Source organism: Nyctereutes procyonoides, unplaced genomic scaffold (assembly GCF_905146905.1).
Source record: "Nyctereutes procyonoides isolate TBG_1078 unplaced genomic scaffold, NYPRO_anot_genome, whole genome shotgun sequence".
In the NCBI taxonomy this organism is placed as follows: Eukaryota; Metazoa; Chordata; class Mammalia; order Carnivora; family Canidae; genus Nyctereutes; species Nyctereutes procyonoides.
In genome coordinates, this window is record NW_026575052.1 from 59,285,115 (window position 1) to 59,304,142 (window position 19,028).

The following is a 19,028-nucleotide window of genomic DNA, read 5'->3' on the forward strand; positions in this document are numbered from 1 at the left end:
GCGTGAAATGTACACTATCATAAAACATCTTACAATAAATAAACTAAAGAAAAACACATACAGTACAGGAAAACCACTGGCTGCTTTGTAATTGGTTGTTGCCCTCGGCCATTGATAATTTCCTGCACTGCTTTTTCAGAATGTTTTTCCATTTGCAGAATTCAATATTCCTGCAAAGCTGAGCTATAGTCACACATTAACGCTTGATCTATTCTCTACAGTACACCAATAGACCCTCTATCCTGGGACCTGAACATCCCTGTGGTGTATGATAACTGAAAGTGGGTCATTGGTGTGTGGAATTTAGGGAGACTGATGATGGCAAATACCCAATTTGATTTAAAATGAAAACACTCACATCGTACTTTTCAGGATTTAATTGCAGCTAAGATGATGTTATCAATTGTATTTTTAGGTACTATCCTCTAGCATGGCACAAGATATATAGGTTTTAATATCAGTAATACTTTGAAGTAATCACACTCTACTTTGCCCTCACCCAAGGTGTTCATGGAATTCCAACGCACACTTGTGCAGTTAGCCTCACAGTGACCCTACAAAAGAGAGCTATGGACATCCAGAAAAAGGCCATAAAACAGAGGGAGATGCAGGTTATGAAAAGCCAATAATATTTTTCTTTGGCTTCAGAAGCTCCGAGAGTGAAAAGTGGCTCAGTGAGATTGATGGCTACCATCAGAAAATTTGTTAATTTGAAGCATAAACATATTCACAGATTCCATCTTTGTTAAGATATTTTCCTTTGATCAATGAACCAAAAACAATTTTAAATGCCCAACCAGTATGCTTAGAACATTATGGGAGATACAGAAAAGCGTTTCAACTTATCCTCTACTCTCAGGAAGAACATATTATTATATATAATTTGGGAAATGGAGCTCACAAATGCTGACAAGGATGTGGAGAGAAGGGCCTTCTTGCCTATTTCTGGTGGGAATGTAAATTGATGCAGCCACTATGGAAAATAGGATGGATCTCTTGAAAAATTAAAGGTAGAAATATTACATGATCCAACAATTCTACTTCTGGGTACACTTTCAAAGAAAACAAAAATGGGGTATCAAAGAGATATCTGCACTCACGTTTACTACAAATTTTTCACAATCGCCAAGATAAGGAAAGAGCCCAAAGTGTCCATTAACGAATGAATAACACATTCAGAATATCATTTGGTATATTCAATGGAACATTATCCACAAGAAACAAGATAATCTTGACACTTGTGACAACACGGATGGATGTTCGGTGCATGATGCTAAGTAAAATAAGTCAGACAGAGAAAGGCATACTGCCTCGTATCATTTATATGTTGAGTGTGAAAAAGTCATTCTTGTAGAATCAGAGATTAGAATGGTGATCACCAGGGGCAGGAGAAAGATGTTGGTCAAAGGGGACAAACTTCCAGTTATAAGATGACTAAGTTCCAAAGACTGAAGGTACAACATAGTGACTGTGTGAGCAGTACTGTATCGTACACTTGGAAGTTTCTAAGAGAGTAGATCTTAAATGTTATCATCACACAGGTAATCACTATGTGAGGTGCTCCAGATGTTGGCTAATGCCATGGGGTTGATCATTTGTCAATATATGTTGTACGACCCTAAACTTACACAATGTTATATATTAATTCTATCTCACTAGAGCAGGGAAAAATATAAAGAAACAGACCAAAAAAAAAAAAGTCCTTTGTTTCAGTAACTAGTTCTTAGTGTTTTCTTAGGTTGTATATGTGTGACTTCTCACCCTTTTTAAGTTAGGAATTTATCTATACTATTCATGTCATTGACAGTTTGATACAGAAGCAAATCCACTATGAATGACATGCAATGTTACATTTAGCACAGGGAGTCAGTCTTATAAAATTCTGGGAACTCATCAGGAAAATAGTAGAAAGCTGATTTCTGTCCACATGTAGTGACCATAAATTTGCTGTAAGACAGCAAGAACAGAGGTTGGAAAGAAAAGCTGGACATGCATTTGCAGGCAGAAGGAACACTATTACATGGACAAAATGGATCACTTGCCACAAAGACAAACCAAAACCCATGTCTGTCTCCCACCACATCCAAAACAAAAAGACCCACAAGTCCTGCAAAGAAGCTACTTGTGCATCTGTCCTGGGACTCAGGGAAGCTGGGGAGATGATACAGAGTTGTCAGAGGAGCTGCAGGCCTGGCTGCTGCCCCCAGCCTGAGTGGAGTGGCAATAGATAAGTCAGAGCACTCATGAATTTCAGGTCCTCAGATCATCTGGGATGCTGCCCTACTTTTACCTTCCAAATCTAGAAATTCTTAAAAAAAAAAAAAAAAGTAATTTTAGCTAAAGTAAACTGAACCAGTACAATGTCATTGGAGTTTGTCCCTTGTCAAAATGCCATCTGCACACCCTTCAACTTAATACATCTTAACTTCCTAATAAAGGTAATATAAAAGTCACAATTCTGCCTTACAACTCAACTATCCTTCAGATAAATGAAAACATGCGAATTCCCTCCTCGAATGATTTTATCCTCTGAGTGATTTCTGTTATATCTAAGTGACATTGTCCTTGTGATAGCCTACAACATAAATCAGGCTAATATCAACGTAACTTATGCTAAAGTAGGGGCACAGGACATTGAAAAATATAAAGAGAAGAACTAGTTATATATAACTATGCTATATATAGTATGCCATACACACACACACACACACACACACACACACACACACACACAAACCTTAAATACCAAACTAAGAAGGCAAACTTAGAATTACGATAGTCTTCATTCCTGCAACTCATCATAAAGTCACAACTAGTATTTAAAAATCCTCCCACTGTTCATTCATGTTCCCCGTGCTTTTAGGAAGCAGCCAAGTGGTCAGGGCTCCTTGCCTGGTAAGGCCTTCTAAACCTTCACTTCTAAAGTCCTTCTTCTTGTTACTTTTCCATTAACTCATATAACAGAATACGGGGTGCCAAGTTGTGCCCGAGGGGCTCTTCTGCACTAGATACTACTCTTTGTCACCCCCTCATTGTGTATCAGCAATCCAATTTCTTCTTTGTAGGTAGGACTAATTACCCTAGCCATTAAAATAATCCTCTTCTTTTCCTGTGGTTTCACTGACAGGAGATGACCAGTGGATCCAGGTTCCACATTCTAGACCCCCCTGGCTTCCATTACATGGAACTACTACTATGTCTCTTGGTAGTCTTTCTCCCTTAAGAACTAAGAATTTTAGACCATAACAGCACAGGTTTGTAGAGACAGCAAGAAAAGAATTGTTAGTAGATTACTTGGAGTAATAAAGGAAACATTTCCATTTCCAACTCCTGATTCCTCAGATCCATGAACTTGTTATAACCTGTTACAACTTGTTAAAACTTGTATGATGTTGCCACTGAGAAAGCACTGTAGCTGGATCTTCAAAAGACCATCACACCATTCCATCAGCACAGTCATTTCAAAGTGATGAAGAATCTACCGAGACCAATAAATTCCACAAGTATAGGCTCATTGCCAGACATAATTTTCTTTAAAAGAACTTTCTTTTTTCTGCACTACTATGAGCAATATGAGGAATATTATGATGTATGAGTAAGATATTCACAAGCTCATGAATGATGGTTAAGAGAAATATTCTTGATAAGATAAACTAATTTATATATACAGGGTAAAAGAAAGTTCCAATAAGAACACAGTGTTCTGTTCTATGATGGGAATGGTGCAAATCATCAATGTCAATTGATGACTGGCTGGTCTCCCTGGAAAATGGTGCTACATCAGGGTACAGAATTGATCTCTGCTGTCATCAAGCTGGTCATTCAGCATTATCTGAGGTCAATCAGCCTTGTTGAGTAGGAGTCTATGCTGTGGAGTCTATGCATAACTTCCATTTATGCCACCATGGTTAATTTGTTCATCACCTTGACCATGATCAATGAGTAGTTTCTCATCCTTAGCAGCCCACTAGACCCTTGGGAAAGATGACATAAGAAGAATGGTTCATAATATCTACTTCATTATTAAAATTATACTCTTCTGAATATTCACGTGGGACATTCACATGGGACACATTCAATGTCTTTTCAGAGAAATCCACCCAACACAGCTTCTCAAGGTCTCTTTGTTATCAGTCTTCCCATTGTGTTTCTTCCAATGCCTGACCACCTAGTCAAATAATTCACTACTGTCTGTGGATTGCTGTAGCTCCATTCCTCTGGTCACTTCTCATTTCAGATAAAATGAATCAAATGAATTTTAAAGGGTAGTTCTGAAATTCAGCTGACTGGGAGAATTTTTCTTCCACATTCTTCATGGTCACTCCAGACTGAGGCTAAAATGAGGCCATCCACTTTCAGATAGTGTCGCTATTACATGCAGAATCAACTGTAAAACAGACCCATATGATTTCTTCCTCAGTTACTTGATTATAGAAAACTCCCCATGAGGATATAAGGTGTAGACTGAGAGGACATTATGTAGTAGTTATAGAAGCTATGAGCATCTGAGCCACTTGCTAATGGACTTACTTATGCTTTCAGGACCTGTTAGCACTTGACTGCATGTATACTATTCCCATTTGACAGTGGGATGCTGACATACATATACAGATTGACAATGATGGATTAGTCTGCTTATAGTAGGTGCTTTGTGTGATTTCCCTATGCTCTATAAAGTTCTCTTCCTGCCAGGTCTCAACTGGTTGGTTTTGAGCTCTCTACGTTAGAAGTCATAAAGACTACAGAATCTAATTTGTTTTGCATTAGTAGAGAGCAAATATGAAGGCTTGTCATTCCTTCCTCCTCCACCCACCCTTGCACACCAAATTTCCAATGGAAAATTCAGGGAAGACATTACTCTGGAGTCCCACCAAATCAATTAAAAAGCTCAAACTCTTTCCAGAAGGATAATTTTATTTACATATATTATAATAATTTGGTTTTAATCTGGAGGTAAATACTTTGGTTAGACGCTGAGGGATAGACACAAAGGTTTTATGAGGTTGAATTACTCTGTCATTTCATTTAGAGTGCATTGATTAATAACATTGACTTCTACCACATTCCTCCAACCTAATGTTTAATTTTTATACCAGAGAACTCCAAGTTCACAGCCTCCCATGGCTCCACCTCAGAGAATGCCTCTTGCTTCTACTCTAGTTTTTTTTCTGTGTTCTGAGTTGTAGCTTCACACCCATGATTCCTATTTCTTTGTATTTTTAATTACCACAGTCTAATTTGATTTCTGTTTTTCAGAAATGTTTCAGAATAGCTGTCTGATATTTTTCCTTCTTTTGTATCCATGCTTCTACTTTTTTTTTTTTTTGTACATGGTCTCTGCCATGGTCATGAGGTTGGTTATAGTTGTCAAGATGATGTTACAATGGTATAATATAGTCAACCTTCTTAAACCAGATGTTTACTCATACTTTTTGTAACATGGAACAGAAAAGTAATTTGGAATCTTCCTACAGCACTTATAAATTATGTATTCAAAATTATCTCAATGTATGTGAACTGAAACACGTGAAAGGCATACTAGCTCCAGAATCCTAAAGTCTCTTCACATAAAATAGAAGTATGTAAAATCCAGAATCCAGCTATATAGCCTTTGACTCTTCAAACGCATTTTAATTCCTTATCTTTTCTGATACTCTTCTTTTTAGATTCATGCACTATATTAAAATATTAAAGTATTCCTCTTTACAGATATATGTAGTCTATAAATAATGTATATATTTTATTCCCAGATCCCTGTCAAATTTAATCTGCTTATTTTCAAGTCTAATACTGAGAAATCCACTTGCTTTGGCAGAACTTGTCACCACATCCACACCACCTATAATTTCTGAAATTTAGTATATCCCTTCATCTCATGTATTTTACATGCTTTGAGAAAACTTTGGGAAATAAAGGCTGTATGACCAAACACTAAATAAAATTTTAGGGTTGAGAGGAAAGAAAATGTCAGTTCAAGCCAAACAATCAGTGATAAGAATTAACAATGTGCTTGACTTATAGTTCATTTATGCCATGTGAGCCAAGAAGCACAGACTCATAAAAATTTAATCATCTCTATGAAAACTTGAACATTTAGTCATAGCTTGTGTTTTAAAGAGAATTGGACATTTCTATGCTAGTATTGCCTAGATTCCCTTCCCAAACTTCCCCCCCAAATTCTGTACTTATTTTACATTCCCAAATAGGATCAATTTTTTTCTTTTAAACATCATGTAAAAAATGGACACGAACAATTTCAAACAACCCTATCAAGCCATGCTTCTGTGGTACCAGCACCCCACACACCTGAGTTCATTTTAATTCCAAACCATTGTTTCTTGCTGTAGTATTTACACTCTCACCTTAAACAGAAGGGAAGGTATGTTTCTTCATGCATGGTGTGACTTCCTAAAACTGTGAAGAAGTGCTATGGTTTCATATGGAGATTGCAGGGTTGTACATACTTATAACCTAATACTAGCTCCCACTGAGCCATCAAACATTAGATCTTAACACAATTAAGCAGGTTATGTTAGCAACTAATAAGTCAATCTATCAGAATAATCAACTATCAGAATTTTAGCCTTTTCTCAAACGCCATCTTTTGCCAGAACTGTGCATGGTTAAGGGACTGTTAACTATGCACAGTTAAGGGACTGTCATGGTTGCAGTATTAAGGGAGGACAAAGCCACTGTTTGTTTCTCCTACATTGTGCTACAGTTTGAATAACTTCTCAGAACAACTCTTATCACACATGATACATACTAACAAGCATATTCATGAATTTATAATCAGCAAAGAGAGAGTATGCATTATCAAATTGGTTAATATTACATGGGTTAGACTATGAGGTAATTATTTCTTCCTTTTCCAGGTCTGAAATTACACTAGTACTAATAATACTCTTTTTTAAACTTCACTTTTGATATTTTACATAAAGGGCCTCTGGGTTCCAATGATAAAAAAAAAAGGTAACATGCTTAGCGTCATGATGGCTTTATTGATACCACACAGTTTTATAAAATTTATCTATTTTATTCAGAATATGGCATAAAAGAGGTTTGCTACCTCAGAGACAATGTGTGGTAGCCATCAGGGTTGTTATATACTACTTCCATTGTAGGCTTGTACCACCCTGCTCATTTGAAGTTGGGTGCTCCATGCAATCTGCTTTGACCAATGGAATATGACATCTAAAGTGCAGAAATAAGAAAATCTTTTTTGATTCATAGATTTTCTTTGCCTTGCCAGGAAAATTGATACTGTTACAAATAATAGAATTTCCATCATCCTGGATCCCTAAAAGAAGAGTGGTAGCAAGCAGCCTGCTGCTAATCTTCAACAATTAAATCTGTGTTTTTAGAAAACACTAATAAATGTGGGGGTTATTATAAGAGCTCATACTGACTAATACACTAATACACTGACTAGTCCATAGATTCTCTGCTAGAGAATAATATGCTGAGGGTGAAGCAATATGCTTATATGTAAGGAAAACTTTAAGAATCAGTAATAATACTAAAATAATAATAATAGTAAAAATAATAATAAATAGTGTATACTTTCAATATTCAGGCACAATACTAAACCCTTTCTGTATAGTAACTCATTTTATCTACACAGCAATTATTATAGTCTCAGTTTAGTCACTAGGAAAATTTGGACACACAGATATTAAAGAATTTGGCCAGGGCACATATTTAGTGAGTATAAATCAAGCAGCAATAAATATAAAACACCATAAAATTATATAGGAACAAATGCTACAATTCAGTAAATACCAACTTTATACCATGTGCTGTTCTATATATCATCTGATTTAACCCTCCTTTCTAAAGGAGGGGTAATAATCACCTTTTGCAATGAGGAAACTAAAGCATAGAAAGTTAACTAACTTGCCCACATCATACACCTGATAAAGGGCAGATCAAAGATTAAAACTCAGGTCTGTCTGTAAAGCCCATGCACTTTGCACAACAGTATGCTGTTTTGGACAAACACTTATCCTCACATTATCTGTGATAGAAAGCATAATAAGTTGTATAAAAAATTTAATAATATCAATAAAAATGAAAGCAGTACTTTCTAATCATCTGTATCTAAAGTCAGTTTAGCTGCATTCACTGGAATACACAGTGAAATATGTAGGCGCTAATATTTACCCACTCACTAAGGCAAAAAATAAGACAATACAACAGCAAAAATTTAATACAGCAATGCTAAGTTAATTTAATATTTTCCTTTTATCACCAATTATTACAACACTTGTACTTGCCCATATACACACATATCCAAGTCTCTGAAATGAATTTATATTTAATTAATTGTTACTAATAATATCCTTCTTTCTAGAACTGGGAAATATAAAAGTTTTGGTGTCTTATGTAACAATTTGTTTCTGTGTCAGAAAGATTGTTCTATTTTATTTAAAAATTACTGTACAATTTATTCAAGTTATATATTCAAAAAACATTCTTCTTTAAGGTTTTTATTTTTGTTTGCAAATCTTGCTGTTATATTTATGCATTAACAAAGTCTAACAGTTTAAGAGCCCACTGATTAAATTTGATCCCATTTAAAATCTTAATTAATTAGATATCATTAACAATAAATCGCATTTATAAATTTAATATAGCTACTTCCATTTTAAAGTACTTCAATGGTCCAAGTGATAAAAGTTCCCAAGTACTTAAGTAATACTTTTAGCTCTATGAGATTAAACTTGTAAGTATGGAAGCCAATTATAATAAATGTTCAACAGTTCTATTTCAACTTAATAAGATCTTTACTTAAAACTACAAATCTAGATCAATTATTTTCTGACAACTTTTAATTTAAATCACAAGGCTTCCCATAATTCTAGCTTGCTGAACTATCTTAAACCTTGCAAGTAAAAAAACTATTAAATAAACACTTGGTTTTATATTTAACACTATGCATTAACAATATGGATTTAGTTCTAAATTTTTCCAAACTGAATTATAAGTCTTCCTGGGGTCAAGGATCTCAAGTCTCTATGAGGAAAACTTCTTACCTAATGGAGGTTACTTATTAAACAAAATTTTTGATAAGGACTCTGACCAGGGTGAATTATTTTAATTTAACTTAATGAGACATGCTAAGCTGTCCTGCAGTGTATTACAGGGACTTAATAACTGAAAAAAGAAATTACAGGGGCAGCCCAGGTGGCTCAGCAGTTGAGGGCCTAACTTCAGCCCAGTGTGTGATCCTGGAGACCCGGGATCTAGTCCCACGTCAGACTCCCTGCAGGGAGCTTGCTTCTCCCTCTGCCTGTGTCTCTGCCTCTCTCTCTCTCTCTCTTTCTCTCTCTGTCTTTCATGAATAAATAAATGAAATCTTAACCAAAAATTTACATTTTCTGGTTTGGTATGGTCGTGGACATATACAAACCACCCAGGATATCAGAGGACTTTAATTTATTAGAACTCCCTTGACAATCAAAGGATTTAAATATTTAATGATATCTGAACTTGATGTGATCCTACATATTTTCCATGTTCTTTATGGGTGATAGGATAACACAACTTTTATAGGCATTAGGTAACATCTAAATGGATTCTGAAAAACCCCAAAATGATGTGGATTTTTACAACTCATATGGTTATATTTGTGGGCAGATTCTCTAACTCTAGCATTCAGTACTTAGATGCAATGCCACATGAGAGCACTTGTGGCTATCATCTAAGATATGGAAAGCTAGAAAGACTACCACATGCAGCATAAGAAGGAAATGCTAGATCATTTATAAAAGCATACATGTTCTTGAAATTATCAGAGGGCAATCAAATATGCTGAAATCTAAAAAAAAAAAAAAAAGCAGGGTTTGCAAGGGGAAATGGAATGCAGACACTGACTCAGATCTAGCTGAGCTGGAGAGGAAAGTATACCTGCTGTAGAAATTATCAAGGAGAATTTAGGTAAAATTGTTAATGCATTATTAAAGGTGAGAATGAAAATACAGAATACCTAGAAGCAGCAAACACAAGGGGAATTTACATCAACTTACAGGTTCCTCTTCTTCACAGAACACTCCTAGAGCTGCTGAGGAAAAGTGGGTGTATAAAATCAAACACAAAAGACACCTTCACTTCGTGGTGCAAGTTTCAAAGAGAGCAAGTATCACTGAGGAAACAGCTCACAGCCACAACCACTTTTGATGCCCCTACAAAATACAAATCTTCATCTACTCAGGAAGGTGTAGAAAAATCCCATGGCCTACAGAGCAAAAGGTCAAGACCCTTAGAGGCTGGGGGAAGGGAAGAGAAAACAGACTCTCTATTCTTGAAGGTGATGAAATCTTCCTTTGCTCGGACCATGACAAGTCTCCAAAGGTTTAGGAAATGACAAAACTGTTGAAAATCTAAACAGCACAAAGCACTGAAGAGCTGTAAAAAAATAGCAAATGGCCTAAAATACCCAAAATTGGAATCCAAGAAGAAGAAAAAGGAGAAAAGGAGGAAGAAATATCTGAAGAGACAATAATCCAGAATCTTTAGAAACTAATGAAGACATAAAAATCCAGCCTTAAAAATTCAAAGAATCATGGCAGGATAGCGTCTCTCTCTCTCTCTTTCTCTCTCTCTGTTTCTCACACACACATACATGCACACACACACACACACACACACACACACACACGACACCTTGTATTCCAACCACTGAAAGGCAAAATTAAAAAGAAAATCTTGAACACAGTCCAAAAAAAAAAAAAAAAAGACAAAATACATACAGAGGAACAAAAAATATATATAATTACGGCCAATTTCTTGTTAGAAACTAGGGGAACCAGAAGGCAAATGCCGAACGATAAAAACTTATCAATCCAGAATTGTGTCATTTAGGAAAAATGTATTTTAAAAAGACTGGAGAAATTGAGACAATTTTAGGCAAATAAAAGCTAACACAATTCATTAACAGGGGTCCCTGGGTGGCTCAGTTGGTTAAGCAGCTGACTCTTGGTTTCAGCTCTGGTTATGACCTCAGGGTCATGAGATCAAGCCCCCGCATTGACTGAGCACCACACTAAGAGCAGAGTCAGCTTCAGATTCTCTCCCTTTTTCTCTGCCCTTCCCCCTGCTTGCATGTACATATCCACCCTCTCTCACAAAGCAATAAAATCTTAAAAACATAATTCATTAATGGTAGAACTGCACTACATGAAATGTTAAGAGAAATTCTTATAACCAAAAGAAAATATCAAGCAGGGCCTTGGATCTCCATGAAGAAATGGCTGCCCAGGAAATGGTTAAAATGAAAGTAAACTGCAAAGTATACATGGTAGACTTTTTATTTGCTGTAATTCTTTAAAAAATAATTGTCCTGTCTCGGGGTGCCTGAGTGACTTAGTTAGTTTAGTGAGCATCTGCCTTCAGCTAAGGTCTAGTTCCCAGAGTCCCAGGATTGAACCCCTCATCAGACTTCTTTCTCAGCAAGGAGTCTGCTTCTCCCTCTGACTCTCCCTTCTCTTGTGTCCTCTCTCTCTCTCACTATCTCTTTCTCAAATCAATAAATAAAATATTTTTTAAAATAAAAAAACTGTCCTGTCTAAAGCTAAAACAGTAGCAATATAGCAATGAATTGTTGATTAATGGCATATGGGAAAGTTAAATGAATGGTGACAGTATCAGAAAAGATGTAAGGGAAGTACTGAGAATAGTTACAAGGGTTTTAAACTGCATGTGAGGCAGTATAATACCATTTAAGGTCAAACTGTGATTAATTAAAGATGCATGCTGTGAATCATACAAAAATCCATGAGTGGATTTTGGGGGTTGATGGTCTCCATCTTAATTGTCATTATGATGACCCAGTTTTGCATTTGTAAAATTAATGTAACTACATACTAAACAGAGTATACATCACTGTATGTAACTGATATTTCAATGAACATTTTAAGAAAGTAAAATTGGGAGAGACATTTCTGTTCTTATTCTCACAAAGATACTGTGGAGCTCAAAATCCTTGGCAGGGCACAGAACTACTTTGACAAGATTAACAGACCTTCTCTATGTAAGATTTCAGAAATTAGAACATCCTGGAATTTGGAGTCCAATATCCCAAGCTCCCTGTCAGATAAACTCCAAATGCAGAGGCAGCTGATATAGGACACTGGAGGATGTGAGAAATCTCAGAAGACATAGAACAAGTAATTTTTAAGGCTTAGCTGAAAATGTTTCTTTTATTTATATAATATTAATAAGTTCATGATCCTGCAAAGTCATGCTTGTAATAAAACTGCACTACTAGGCTATAAAAAGATTCTTAGGACAAGAAAGACCCTTTTATTTTCTCCATACCATTTCCCCAACTCCATTTTAGACACAGAAGCCCACTCTTAAGGAAGCACTACAAGAATGTGGAAAATCTGAAAGGAGGGAGAGGCAGACACAAGGAGCTAATGCAAAAGGATGGTTCTTAATTGCACTTTGACTCCTCTTACAAGCAGCGTTTTTTATTGAAGAGTTGCTGTGGGATCTCTGGTGTTTAATTTCCTGACATTTCTGAGAATCAAATCTAACAGGTACGGTTCGATTAACATAGTTTAGTAAGGATGCTGTATTTTGGTCTCTTCTGGCATGTAAGAGAGGCCAAGCTAATACGAAAATCTGAGCAAGTCTTTTGTTAAAACAAATACTCTAAGCCAATCTTCCTGCCAAGGGAACAAATCCCAGTAGAGATCACTATTTAGACTTCTTTCTGCTTCCTTTGGTTAGATGCTGGGCCTTGTTTCATGGTCTGAGCCAGTAAGGGAGGGGTGTTTTTTCATTATCGTATCCCCAATACTGAACAATGTATGGCACAAAATATACATCAAATATATTTTTGCAAATGAGTAGATGAATAAATAGATGGATGAATAAAAGCTACTCCGAATTGAGAGTATGGAAGACATATTTAGAAGGTGTTGCTGCTGCAGTTATGTTCACCACATCCCTCACTGTTGAATGGATGTCTTTGGTGGTCTCAGGGAAATACCTGTAGGACCCAGAGGGAGCAGTTTAAATAGTGCACAAGGACTTACTATCCCTTTGAATGAATGTCTCTAGTTTCTAATATTCCTATGGAAATTATCACAAATTGTTTTGAATAACACACTTTTCCCTAAATGGAAATGTCTAAACATCTCTTGGCTCTCTCTCAAAGGGGTCAAGAGAGAAGGAGATCTTGGCTTTTGAGTCAAGGAGACCTAAATTCTACTCCCAATATTGCTATTTACTAGGCACAAGACCATGAGGAAGTTATTTACCCTCTCTGTTCCCCAGTTTTATTTATCTATAAAATGGAGCTGATAAAATCTAAATGACTAAAATGATGAGAGGTCAGTTATTTAAGGTACCTAGAAGAGAATCTAGCTGATTTAGATTTGAACATACCAAATGTATTTTAACCTTTCTAGCAGTTAGTTCAAGATTTGTGCTCCAAACATTCTTTTTGGGCATAAGGAAAAAATCCATATGTCTTCCTTAACCCTTTGTACCTGCAGCTGAGAGTGGTCATGACCTAGTGGTTCTACTCAGGTAGCGAAAAATACCTAATGACTCTGGCCAGAGAAAGTAAGAACAGAGAAAACAAGAAATTTTTTGCTCCCTCTGTAGGCAATCAGCTTGTTACTGTATGCCTAGGGTCTGATTATCCTTATTTCCATCCTTAACATAAATAGCTACAAAATGTAAGTGGCCATGTAATTATCAACTTTTTAAAAGTCTCTTCAGTGTTAATGGTCTCAAGGGTTTAAGACCTCAATGAATCTTGATATGTTTCTTTTGTAGAGTTTTCTCTCTCTTGTTTTGAAAACATTTATCCAGGAGAAGCATGGGCCCATTTTCAAATTTCCTTTAATAATGTGATTATCACACCTATTGTATCCATACAACACTTATATGGGCCATGTTTTTAGTTTTTTTTTTTTTTTTCAAAAGTAGCTACACATAAGGCATGTGTATTTAACCTAATTTTTGTTTATTTCTTTGAGATAAAAATCAACTTCTCTATACATGAATTTGGAATTTGTTTAATAATTTTAAAGGTATCCTGAATCTACTTTTTGGACAATATAGAGTGGAGATAGAAGGTAGTATGAAAGAAGATGGAATATGACATCTGTCTTCCCTTTCATACTTTTCCTAGTGGTCTGGTACAATGATGTGTAACCCAGCATGTCTTGAATTGATAGTCTCACCTGGTTTAGAATCACCTAATTTCAATACAGATCAGCTTCACAATATAGATGAGGATCTAGACAAATTGTCCAACAGAACTTTCTGTGATGAAAGTTCCTACATGTGGCTGTTGATCGTTACTGATCACTTCCTATATTTATTCTCTCCAATATGGTAGCCAATACCTATACATGATCGTTGATCACCAGAAATACAGCTAGTGTGCCTGAGAAAGTGGATTTTTATTTTTGATTTATTAATTTAAATTTTTTTAAATTTAAATTAAAATAGTCATATGTAGCTAGTGGTTTCAAACAGTACTAAATTAACCTTTATTTCAATATTTATTTCAGTCTTATAGGAAACCAAATTAACATCCCAAGAAATGTCTACCTCTGAGCCTTTTTATTTACTCAAGTATAGGAAACTGGAAAAGAGATAATAATATAGCCTCTTCTTATACCCATGGAGAAACAAACCTATTGTTAATAAAAACACATACTGAATGAACATTTATTCCTTACATGTTTTCTGCCAGATACTGTTCGAGAATTTATGGTAACAAATGTAAATATAAGACATAAACCCTGCCCTAAGTCGCATACAGACTGGTAAAGAAAGACACGAACACCTATTATGTAGAGTAATCAATATTGCAGCAAAACCACGTGCTCACTGTTATCAGAATACACAGATGGAAAAATGAGCTCTGCCTAAAATTGGCATGAAGTGGTATAAGGTGAGGAATATTCAAGACAGCATAAGGTCCCGGGCTACACCACTTTCTAAAGCATGTTATTATGCATTTTGCAATGAATTTCACCATTTGACAACTACGTACACACTCTGTGAATGAAGAAAGTTAGCATTATTTTTAAATTAGTTAAAAGTTTTCATTCCCGCTTTGTATACACTGCTACTTGTTCCCACCAGTAAGCGAATATCTTACTCATTAAAAATAAAAACATTTTTACACAAGCCACAGTGAAATGACTAGCATTTATTTTTTTTTTTATAAATTAATTTTTATTGGTGTTCATTTTACCAACATACAGAATAACACCCAGTGCTCATCCCGTCAAGTGTACCCCTCAGTGCCCGTCACCCATTCACCCCCACCCCCCACCCTCCTCCCCCTCCACCACCCCTAGTTCATTTCCCAGAGTTAGAAGTCTTTATGTTCTGTCTCCCTTTCTGATATTTCTCACACATTTCTTCTCCCTTCCCTTATATTCCCTTTCGCTATTATTCATATTCCCCAAATGAATGAGAACATACACTGTTTGTCCTTCTCCGGTTACTGTGGCCAAGTTCAAAAAGGGTGTTGCCTGAGTTCTTCTCTGGGATTTTGATGGAATCTTGTCTCACATTTAGATCTTTCATCTATTTTGAGTTTATCTTTGTGTATGGTGCAAGAGAGTGGTCCAGTTTCATTCTTCTGCATGTGGATGTCCAATTTTCCCAGCACCATTTATTGAAGAGACTGTCTTTCTTCTAGTGGATCGTCTTTCCTCCTTTATCGTATATTAGTTGAGCATAAAGTTCAGGGTCCACTTCTGGGTTCTCTGTTCTGTTCCATTGATCTATATGTCTGTTTTTGTGCCAGTACCACACTGTCTTGATGAACACAGCTTTGTAGTACAACCTGAAATCTGGCATTGTGATGCCCCCAGATATGGTTTTCTTTTTTTAAAATTCCCCTGGCTGTTTGGGGTCTTTTCTGATTCCACACAAATCTTAAAATAATTTGTTCTAAGTCTCTGAAGAAAGTCCATGGTATTTTGATAGGGATTGCATTATACGTGTAAATTGCCCTGGGTAACATTGACATTTTCACAATATTAATTCTGCCAATCCATGAGCATGGAATATTTTTCCATCTCTTTGTGTCTTCCTCAATTTCTTTCAGAAGTGTTCTGTAGTTTTTAGGGTATATTTTGAGAACCATTTGAATGGTAAATGGTTCTCCAACCTTTTATTTTCAGGTTGTAGGTGTCCTTCTGTCTAAAATGAGTCTCTTGTAGACAGCAAATAGATGGGTCCTGTTTTTTTATCCAGTCTGAAACTCTGCGCCTTTTGATGGGGTCATTAAGCCCATTCACGTTCAGAGTTACTTGAACTTCTTCTTAAAGGGGAGTTTTAAGAGTTCCCCTTAAAATTTCTTGCAGAGCTGGTTTGGAGGTCACATATTCTTTCAGTTCCTGCCTGTCTTGGAAGCTCTTTATCTCTCCTTCCATTTTGAATGAGAGCCTTGCTGGATAAAGTATTCTTGGTTGCATGTTCTTCTCATTTAGGACCCTGAATATATCCTGCCAGCCCTTTCTGGCCTGCCACGTCTCTGTGGAGAGGTCTGCTGTTACCCTAATATTCCTCCCCATGAAAGTCAGGGACTTCTTGTCTCTTGCTGCTTTAAGGATCTTCTCTTTATCTTTGGAATTTGCAAGCTTCACTATTAGATGTCGAGGTGTTGAACGGTTTTTATTGATTTTAGGGGGGATCTCTCTATTTCCTGGATCTGAATGCCTGTTTCCCTTCCCAGATTGGGAAAGTTTTCAGCTAGGATTTGTTCAAATACATATTCTGGCCCTCTGTCCCTTTCGGCGCCCTCGGGAACCCCAATTAAACGTAGGTTTTTCTTCCTTAGACTGTCATTTATTTGCCTTAATCTGTCTTCATGGTTCTTTAATTGTTTATCTCTTTTTTCCTCAGTTTCCCTCTTTGCCATTAACTTGTCTTCTATGTCACTCACTCGTTCTTCCACCTCGTTAACCCTCGTCGTTAGGACTTCTAGTTTGGATTGCATCTCATTCAATTGATTTTTAATTTCTGCCTGATTGGATCTAAATTCTGCAGTCATGAAGTCTCGTGAGGCCTTAATGCTTTTTTCTAGAGCCACCAGTAGCTGTATAATGGTGCTTCTGAATTGGCTTTCTGACATTGAAGTGTAATCCAGATTTTGTAACTCTGTGGGAAGAGGGCTGTTTCTGATTCTTTCTTTTGAGTTGAGGTTTTCCTTCTAGTCATTTTGCTCAGTGCAGAGTGGCCAAAAACAAGTTGTATTGGAACACGGGGGAGTATCACTGGTCCCTCTAGCTGGTCTTCTGGGGGAGGGGCCTGCTGTGCTGATTCTCAGGTGTGAGCACTTGGGGGAGCTGCTCTGCCCCTGCCTGCTGCAGGGCTCAGCGGGGGTTGTTTACCCCGCGGGCCCCAGGAGGAACAGCCGCAGTTGCTATGGCAACTCTGGAAGCCTGGATTCAGCCTCCGCAGGAACTACGGGGCTCGGGGCTCTCGGCTCTCCGTCCGCAGGGCCTGGAGGCTCCGGGGCGGGGCCGCTGATCTGCTCAGCTCGGGGCAGGAGCGTCCTCGCTGTCCTGGGCCCTCCCGGCCTCTGCCTGTCCCGGGGGAGGCCGGATCCTGGGCTGTGTCCCGGCGCCCTGTGCTCCGGGGCCTGCGCTGTGGGATTCGCGCTCCCGCCCCGCAGCCCCCTCCGCGGAGCCGCCGCCCAAGCCCCTCCGAGCTGCTCCGGTCGGTCCCGCCGTGCGCGCTGCAGCCCTTAGGGAGCTCGGCGCACTCTCCCGGGGCGCAGGTGTCTGTTAGTGTCCCCGGGAGCCCGAGGGCATCCCCGCTCTCCTGGGTCCTGCTCCACCTCCCTGCGAGCCCCTTTCCGCCCGCCCGGGAAGGTTGGTGCAGCTCCTGCTCCTCCGGGACGGGGCTCTCCTGTCCTGGGGACACTCGCCCCGGCCTCAGCCCGGCTCCTCGCGGGGCCCCTCCCCCTCGGAGGCCTTTTGTTCCTTTATTTCTCTTTCCCCGTCTTCCTACCTTGATAGAAGCGCGAACTCTCCTCACTGTAGCGTTCCAGCTGGTCTCTCTTTACATCTCAGGCCGAATTCGTAGATTTTCAGGATGGTTTGAAGGTTATCTAGGTAATTTGGTGGGGACAGGTGATTTGGGGACCCTGCTCTTCCGCCATCTTGCCCCTCCCCCTAGCATTTAAATATATTCAATTTTATGGATGCCTGGGTGGCTCAGTGGTTGAGAATCTGTCTTTGGCCCAGGTCATGATTCTGGGGTCTTGGGATGGAGTCCCACATTGGGCTCCCACAGGGTGCCTGCTTGTCTCTGCCTCTCTCTCTTTCTGTGTCTCATGAATAAATAAGATCTTTAAACTACAGAAATTTATAACCATTCAAGTACAGACAGATACATATGTATATATATATATATATATATATATATATATATATATATATATATATATTACACCTTTACTGAGGTATACTTCATGGGCCATAAAATCCACCATTAATTGTCAGGGTGCAATGCAATATATATATATATATATGTATATATTATATACATATTTTAGTAAATTTACAGAGGTGCAATTGTCAGGATGCAATATATATATATATATATATATATATATATATATATATATATATATCTGGATTGCAGTAATGATTTCATAATTCACAGAGTTGTGAAATCATGCTGCAATCCAGATTTAGAGCTTTTCCATGAGTCTGAACATTTCTCCTTAACCAATTTCAGCCCCCTTCTCACCCCTACAACCCCAGATTAGATGACCACTGATTTGGCCTCTTGTCTTTTGGACAAATGGAAAATTAGGACTTTCTTTAGGATTCTACCTCCTTATCTTTTTTTTTTCTTTTTTAGGATTTTATTTATTCATGAGAGACACAGAGACATAGGCAGAGGGAGAGGCAGACTCTCTGCAAGGAGCCTGATGTGGGACTCGATCCCAGGACCCCAGAATCACGCCCTGAACCAAAGGCAGATGCTCAACCACTGAGCCACCCAGGTGTCCCCCTCTACCTTCCTACCTT